Raw genomic sequence first — 8,894 nt, 5'->3', positions numbered from 1 at the left:
CTGGCATTGTGGGGCATATCTGGCAGCATGAGGGCACATCTGGCACTGTGGGGCATAGCTGGAAGCATGAGGACATATCTGGCACTGTGGGGCATCTTTGGAAGCATGAGGGCATATCTGGCACCGTGGGGCATATCTGGCAGCATGAGGGCATATCTGGCACTGTGGGGCATATCTGGCACATCTGGCACTGTGGGGCATCTCTGGAAGCATGAGGGCATATCTGGCACTGTGGGGCATATCTGGCAGCATGAGGGCATATCTGGCACTGTGGGGCATATCAGGCACATCTGGCACCGTGGGGCATATCTGGCAGCATGAGGGCATATCTGGCACTGTGGGGCATATCTGGCACATCTGGCACTGTGGGGCATATCTGGCACTGTGGGGCATATCAGGCACATCTGGCACTGTGGGGCATATCTGGCACATCTGGCACTGTGGGGCATATCTGGCACATCTGGCACTGTGGGGCATATCTGGCACTGTGGGGCATATCGGGCCTAGGTTTTTGTGGTAAAATTAGGTGCCTCGGCTTATATTCGGGTCGACTTATACTCGAGTATATACGGTATATACAAACACACACACACACACACACACACACAGAGGAGATATATATATATACAAACAACAGAGGCGGCACTCCTGGACTCAGTACTTGGTGAAAGATAAAGTGCTTTACTTCGACATTTCGGGATACTTCCCCCAGTCATTAGGACAAGTGTGTCCTGATGACGGTTGGGGGGATTGCCTAAAAACGTTACAGTAAAGCACTTTATCTTTCACCAAGTACTGAGTCCGGGAGTGCCGCCTCTGTTGTTTGCATAATGGATGGGCTTTGCTGGTCCCTAGGAGGGCACACTGGCAGGTTATTTCTGTGGCTTACGAGGGAGTGCCGGATTGTTTTTTTATATTTATTTATTTATTTATTTAAATGTAGGTAGTTCGGCACTCCCGTTGATCTGTAAACAATGCCCAGGTATGCCAGATATGCCCCACAGTGCCAGATGTGCCAGATATGCCCCACAGTGCTAGATATGCCCCACAGTGCCAGATGTGCCAGATATGCCCCACAGTGCTAGATATGCCCCACAGTGCCAGATATGCCCCACAGTGCTAGATGTGCCAGATATGCCCCACAGTGCCAGATATGCCCCACAGTGCCAGATATGCCCCACAGTGCCAGATGTGCCTGATATGCCCCACAGTGCTAGATATGCCCCACAATGCCAGATGTGCCTGATATGCCCCACAGTGCCAGATATGCCCCACAGTGCCAGATGTGCCCCACAGTGCCAGATATGCCCACAGTGCCAGATGTGCCCCACAGTGCCAGATATGCCCACAATGCTAGATGTGCCAGATATGCCCCACAGTGCCAGATATCCCCCAAAGTGCCAGATGTGCCTGATATGCCCCACAGTGCCAGATATGCCCCACAGTGCCAGATGTGCCCCACAGTGCCAGATATGCCCACAGTGCTAGATGTGCCAGATATGCCCCACAGTGCCAGATATGCCCCACAGTGCCAGATGTGCCTGATATGCCCCACAGTGCCAGATATGCCCCACAGTGCCAGATGTGCCCCACAGTGCTAGATACTTATCCTCACAGTGCCAGATGTGCCCCACAGTGCCAGATATGCCACACAGTGCTAGATACTTACCCTCCGTCGCTCCCGCGCTGTCTTCTGAAGGAGGGACACGGAGAGCGCAGTGCGCGGCTCTCCTGTGTCCCTCCTGCGTCTCCGGCGGCAGCGGCGTGTGTTAAAGGAAGTGCCGGTTCGTGCACTTCCTTTAACACACACACCGCCGGAGATGCAGGAGGGACACAGGAGAGCCGCGCGCTGCGCTCTCCGTGTCCCTCCTAACGCTGACTCGATTATAAGCCGAGGTGGCTTTTTCAGCACAAAAAAACGTGCTGAAAAAGTCGGCTTATAATCGAGTATATACGGTATATATACATATATATATATATATATATATATATATACACACACACACACACACACACACACACACACACACACACACACACACACACACACACACACACAACCCAGAGCCTAACTTTAACATAAAATAAACTACCCATCCTGACCTTACAGACAGGACTGGAGCCTGTCTCTTCACCCGGCCAGTACACACGCGCTGGCAGGGAGCTTCCTTCTTTCCTGCAGCCTGCGTGCTCAGCCAGTCGCTGAGCAGCAGGCTGCAGCGTGACTCACTATTGGGCAGCTGAGCCGTCGCTCAGCAAGCAGCCCAGGAAGCGCTCCATGGCGCTGGCGGCTGTTCGAGCGGCGGCTGCTGCTGGGCTGTAAGTGGGGAGGGGAGCGCAGCGCAGTGCCGCGGATCGGATTACAGATCCGATTTGTGGCGTGTGACGGGGGGCCCTTTCAGACAGGGGGGCCCGGGGTACTTAACCCCGGAGCCCCCCCCCCCCCTTCATCCGGCTCTGAAATAAAGCACCAGGTATATGTGTGGTACATGCAAAAGAAACAAAAAAACAAATGCACCTCTGTAGAGGGAAACATGGTATCATGGTAACATCCAGGGCAAAAACTTAAAACTTTTGTTTGATTTGCACCTTACTCTCCACTTGCCTGGCGCGGTCGCATCTGATTAGCTGCTAGAAAACTATCTTTCAGCAGCCTCCAATATCGGAGGGACCTCGCCCAGTGTGTCCTGATCACTACTGACCACAGTGATTGGGCAACCCGCCCCTCCCGTCAGGGATAAGCTACAAATAAGGCAGCGCAGCATCACTGTATGTGTACATACCCTCCAACATTTTACACTTAAAAACCGGTACAAATAATAAAGGGGGCGTGGTTATGGGTAAAAGGCCTCGCCCCCTTTCCTATACTTTCAATGGAGATGCAGTGAGTCAAAAATCGGCACAAAGCCCTTTTTCGCCGATACAGACCATAAAAAAACGGTACTGTACCGGCCAAAAAGGTACAGTTGGAGGGTATGTGTATAAATCAGAGGTTCCCAAACTGTGTGCCGTGGCTCCCTGGGGTGCCTCGGGACACTTGCAGGGGTGCCCTGGGTTGGTGGTCCAGGACCAATTCAAATTATTCATGGTCAATATAATAGGTAAAACTAATGCTGGTGGCTGCCAGTCATAAACTATGTGGCCAAACAGAAGCAAATCTTGTCCCTCACCACACAGCTGACCCTAAGGATGACATATAAACTAGTGATGAGCGGGTTCGGTTTCCGAGAAACCGAACCCACCCGAGCTTTACCTTTTTTTACACGGCTCTGAGCAGACTCGGATCCTCCCGCCTAGCTCGGCTAACCCGAGCGCGCCCGAACGTCATCATCCCGCTGTCGGATTCTCGCGAGATTCGGATTCTATATAAGCAGCCGTGCGTCGCCACCATTTTCACACGTGCATTGAGATTGATAGGGAGAGGACGTGGCTGGCGTCCTCTCCGTTTATATACGAGACAGTTGATCTGATTGCTTTGCTTTGCTTGTTTATTTTACTATTTTGGGGAGGATTGGGGAGCAGCTGTTAGGAGGAGTACAGTGCAGAGTTTTGCTGATAGTGACCACCAGTTTTTTATCCGTTCTCTTCTCTGCCTGAAAAAAACGCTCCATACCATATCTGTGCTCAGTGTGCTGCATGATATATCTGTGCTGAGTGCTCACACTGCTTAATTGTGGGGACTGGGGAGCAGCTATAGCAGGAGTACAGTGCAGAGTTTTGCTGACAGTGACCACCAGTATACGTTTGTCTGCCTGAAAAACACTCCTGTGGCTTTTTTTTTATTCTACTAGTTTAGCAGTTTGCTGACAGTGTCCACCAGGTCCATTATACTGTATATAGCAGTACGGTAGGCCACTGCTGTACCTACCTCTGTGTCGTCACTCGTCTTCCATAAAGTATACTATCCATCCATCTACATTGTATACCTGTGGTGGCTTTTTTTTTTTTATACTAGTAGTTTAGCAGTCTGCTGACAGTGTCCACCAGGTCCATTATACTGTATATAGCAGTACGGTAGGCCACTGCTGTACCTACCTCTGTGTCGTCACTCGTCATCCATAAAGTATACTATCCATCCATCTACATTGTATACCTGTGGTGGCTTTTTTTTTATACTAGTAGTTTAGCAGTCTGCTGACAGTGTCCACCAGGTCCATTATACTGTATATAGCAGTACGGTAGGCCACTGCTGTACCTACCTCTGCGTCGTCACTCGTCATCCATAAAGTATACTATCCATCCATCTACATTGTATACCTGTGGTGGCTTTTTTTTTTATACTAGTAGTTTAGCAGTCTGCTGACAGTGTCCACCAGGTCCATTATACTGTATATAGCAGTACGGTAGGCCACTGCTGTACCTACCTCTGTGTCGTCACTCGTCATCCATTAAGTATACTATCCATCCATCTACATTGTATACCTGTGGTGGCTTTTTTTTTTATACAAGTAGTTTAGCAGTCTGCTGACAGTGTCCACCAGGTCCATTATACTGTATATAGCAGTACGGTAGGCCACTGCTGTACCTACCTCTGTGTCGTCACTCGTCATCCATAAAGTATACTATCCATCCATCTACATTGTATACCTGTGGTGGCTTTATTTTTATACTAGTAGTTTAGCAGTCTGCTGACAGTGTCCACCAGGTCCATTATACTGTATATAGCAGTACGGTAGGCCACTGCTGTACCTACCTCTGTGTCGTCACTCGTCATCCATTAAGTATACTATCCATCCATCTACATTGTATACCTGTGGTGGCTTTTTTTTTTTATACTAGTAGTTTAGCAGTCTGCTGACAGTGTCCACCAGGTCCATTATACTGTATATAGCAGTACGGTAGGCCACTGCTGTACCTACCTCTGTGTCGTCACTCGTCATCCATAAAGTATACTATCCATCCATCTACATTGTATACCTGTGGTGGCTTTTAGTTGTGCGCATTAAAAAATGGAGAACAAAAATGTGGAGGTTAAAAAAATAGGGAAAGATCAAGATCCACTTCCACCTCGTGCTGAAGCTGCTGCCACTAGTCATGGCCGAGACGATGAAATGCCATCAACGTCGTCTGCCAAGGCCGATGCCCAATGTCATAGTACAGAGCATGTAAAATCCAAAACACAAAAGATCAGTAAAATGCCTCAAAAATCAAAATTAAAAGCGTCTGAGGAGAAGCGTAAACTTGCCAATATGCTATTTACGACACGGAGTGGCAAGGAACGGCTGAGGCACTGGCCTATGTTCATGGCTAGTGGTTCAGCTTCACATGAGGATGGAAACACTCATCCTCTTGCTAGAAAAAAGAAAAGACTTAAGCTGGCAAAAGCACAGCAAAGAACTGTGCGTTCTTCGAAATCACAAATCCCCAAGGAGAGTCCAATTGTGTCGGTTGCGATGCCTGACCTTCCCAACACTGGACGGGAAGAGCTTGCGCCTTCCACCATTTGCACGCCCCCTGCAAGTGCTGGAAGGAGCACCCGCAGTCCAGTTCCTGATAGTCAAATTGAAGATGTCACTGTTGAAGTACACCAGGATGAGGATATGGGTGTTGCTGGCGCTGGGGAGGAAATTGACAAGGAGGATTCTGATGGTGAGGTGGTTTGTTTAAGTCAGGCACCCGGGGAGACACCTGTTGTCCGTGGGAGGAATATGGCCCTTGACATGCCTGGTCAAAATACAAAAAAAATCAGCTCTTCGGTGTGGAATTATTTCAACACAAATGCGGACAACAGGTGTCAAGCCGTGTGTTGCCTTTGTCAAGCTGTAATAAGTAGGGGTAAGGACGTTAACCACCTCGGAACATCCTCCCTTATACGTCACCTGCAGCGCATTCATCATAAGTCAGTGACAAGTTCAAAAACTTTGGGTGACAGCGGAAGCAGTCCACTGACCACTAAATCCCTTCCTCTTGGAACCAAGCTCCTGCAAACCACACCACCAACTCCCTCAGTGTCAATTTCCTCCTTACCCAGGAAAGCCAATAGTCCTGCAGGCCATGTCACTGGCAAGTCTGACGAGTCCTCTCCTGCCTGGGATTCCTCCGATGCATCCTTGAGTGTAACGCCTACTGCTGCTGGCGCTGCTGTTGTTGCTGCTGGGAGTCGATCGTCATCTCAGAGGGGAAGTCGGAAGACCACTTGTACTACTTCCAGTAAGCAATTGACTGTCCAACAGTCCTTTGCGAGGAAGATGAAATATCACAGCAGTCATCCTGCTGCAAAGCGGATAACTGAGGCCTTGGCAGCCTGGGCGGTGAGAAACTTGGTTCCGGTATCCATCGTTAATTCAGAGCCAACTAGAGACTTGATTGAGGTACTGTGTCCCCGGTACCAAATACCATCTAGGTTCCATTTCTCTAGGCAGGCGATACCGAAAATGTACACAGACCTCAGAAAAAGACTCACCAGTGTCCTAAAAAATGCAGTTGTACCCAATGTCCACTTAACCACGGACATGTGGACAAGTGGAGCAGGGCAGACTCAGGACTATATGACTGTGACAGCCCACTGGGTAGATGTATTGCCTCCCGCAGCAAGAACAGCAGCGGCGGCACCAGTAGCAGCATCTCGCAAACGCCAACTCGTTCCTAGGCAGGCTACGCTTTGTATCACCGCTTTCCAGAATACGCACACAGCTGAAAACCTCTTACGGCAACTGAGGAAGATCATCGCAGAATGGCTTACCCCAATTGGACTCTCCTGGGGATTTGTGACATCGGACAACGCCAGCAATATTGTGCGTGCATTACATCTGGGCAAATTCCAGCACGTCCCATGTTTTGCACATACCTTGAATTTGGTGGTGCAGAATTATTTAAAAAACGACAGGTGCGTGCAAGAGATGCTGTCGGTGGCCCGAAGAATTGCGGGCCACTTTCGGCGTTCAGGCACCGCGTACAGAAGACTGGAGCACCACCAAAAATACCTGAACCTGCCCTGCCATCATCTGAAGCAAGAGGTGGTAACGAGGTGGAATTCAACCCTCTATATGCTTCAGAGGATGGAGGAGCAGCAAAAGGCCATTCAAGCCTATACATCTGGCCACGATATAGGCAAAGGAGGTGGAATGCACCTGTCTCAAGCGCAGTGGAGAATGATTTCAACGTTGTGCAAGGTTCTGCAACCCTTTGAACTTGCCACACGTGAAGTCAGTTCAGACACTGCCAGCCTGAGTCAGGTCATTCCCCTCATCAGGCTTTTGCAGAAGAAGCTGGAGACATTGAAGGAGGAGCTAAAACAGAGCGATTCCGCTAGGCAGGTGGGACTTGTAGATGGAGCCCTTCATTCGCTTAACCAGGATTCACGGGTGGTCAATCTGTTGAAATCAGAGCACTACATTTTGGCCACCGTGCTCGATCCTAGATTTAAAACCTACGTTATATCTATCTTTCCGGCAGACACAAGTCTGCAGGGGTTCAAAGACCTGCTGGTGAGAAAATTGTCAAGTCAAGCGGAACGTGACCCGTCAACAGCTCCTCCTTCACATTCTCCCGCAACTGGGGGTGCGAGGAAAAGGCTAAGAATTCCGAGCCCACCCGCTGGCGGTGATGCAGGGCAGTCTGGAGCGAGTGCTGACATCTGGTCCGGACTGAAGGACCTGCCAACGATTACTGACATGTCGTCTACTGTCACTGCATATGATTCTCTCACCATTGAAAGAATGGTGGAGGATTATATGAGTGACTGCATCCAAGTAGGCACGTCAGACACAGTAGCGGATCTTGCCACGGGCAAGCAGGACTTTTGCCCGGGCGCCGCCTTCCGGAGGGCGCTGGCGCCTTCCGGAGGGCGCCGCACCGTGGCAAGATCCGCCACTGCTGCCCGCTGTGTCCCCCGTCCGCCTCCGCTGCCCGCTGCCGTCCCCGTCCGCCTCCTGTGAAGGGAACTAGACGCTATGCGTCTAGTTTCCCTTCGTGGAGAGTAACTTTGCTGAGCGGTGCGCGATGACGTCATCGCGCACCGCACAGCAAAGGTCCTCTCCACGAAGGGAAACTAGACGCATAGCGGCGCTAGCAATGTACAGGGGGCGTAACTGACCACGCCCCCTGTATTAGGCCACGCCCCCTTCCTGCCCGGGCCGCAGAGCGCCCTTGAACCGGCCCTGGTCAGACAGTCCGTACGTATACTGGCAGGAAAAAGAGGCAATTTGGAGGCCCTTGCAGAAACTGGCTTTATTCTACCTAAGTTGCCCTCCCTCCAGTGTGTACTCCGAAAGAGTGTTTAGTGCAGCCGCTCACCTTGTCAGCAATCGGCGTACGAGGTTACTTCCAGAAAATGTGGAGAAGATGATGTTCATTAAAATGAATTATAATCAATTCCTCCGTGGAGACATCCACCAGCAGCAGTTGCCTCCAGAAAGTACACGGGGACCTGAGATGGTGGATTCCAGTGGGGACGAATTAATAATCTGTGAGGAGGGGGATGTACACAGTGAAAGGGGTGATGAATCGGACGATGATGATGAGGTGGACATCTTGCCTCTGTAGAGCCAGTTTGTGCTAGGAGAGATTGATTGCTTCTTTTTTGGTGGGGGCCCAAACCAACCAGTCATTTCAGTCAAAGTCGTGTGGCAGACCCTGTCGCTGAAATGATGGGTTAGTTAAAGTGTGCATGTCCTGTTTATACAACATAAGGGTGGGTGGGAGGGCCCAAGGACAATTCCATCTTGCACCTCTTTTTTCTTTCATTTTTCTTTGCATCATGTGCTGTTTGGGGAGTATTTTTTTCAAGGGCCATCCTGCCTGACACTGCAGTGTCACTCCTAGATGGGCCAGGTGTTTGTGTCGGCCACTTAGGTCGCTGAGCTTAGTCACACAGCTACCTCATTGCGCCTCTTTTTTTCTTTGCATCATGTGCTGTTTGGGGACAATTTTTTTCAAGTGCCATCCTGTCTGAC

Source organism: Pseudophryne corroboree, chromosome 9 (genome assembly GCF_028390025.1).
Source record: "Pseudophryne corroboree isolate aPseCor3 chromosome 9, aPseCor3.hap2, whole genome shotgun sequence".
Taxonomy (NCBI): Eukaryota; Metazoa; Chordata; class Amphibia; order Anura; family Myobatrachidae; genus Pseudophryne; species Pseudophryne corroboree.
The sequence above is the reverse complement of the archived record's forward strand: the minus strand, read 5'-3'. Positions refer to the sequence as shown.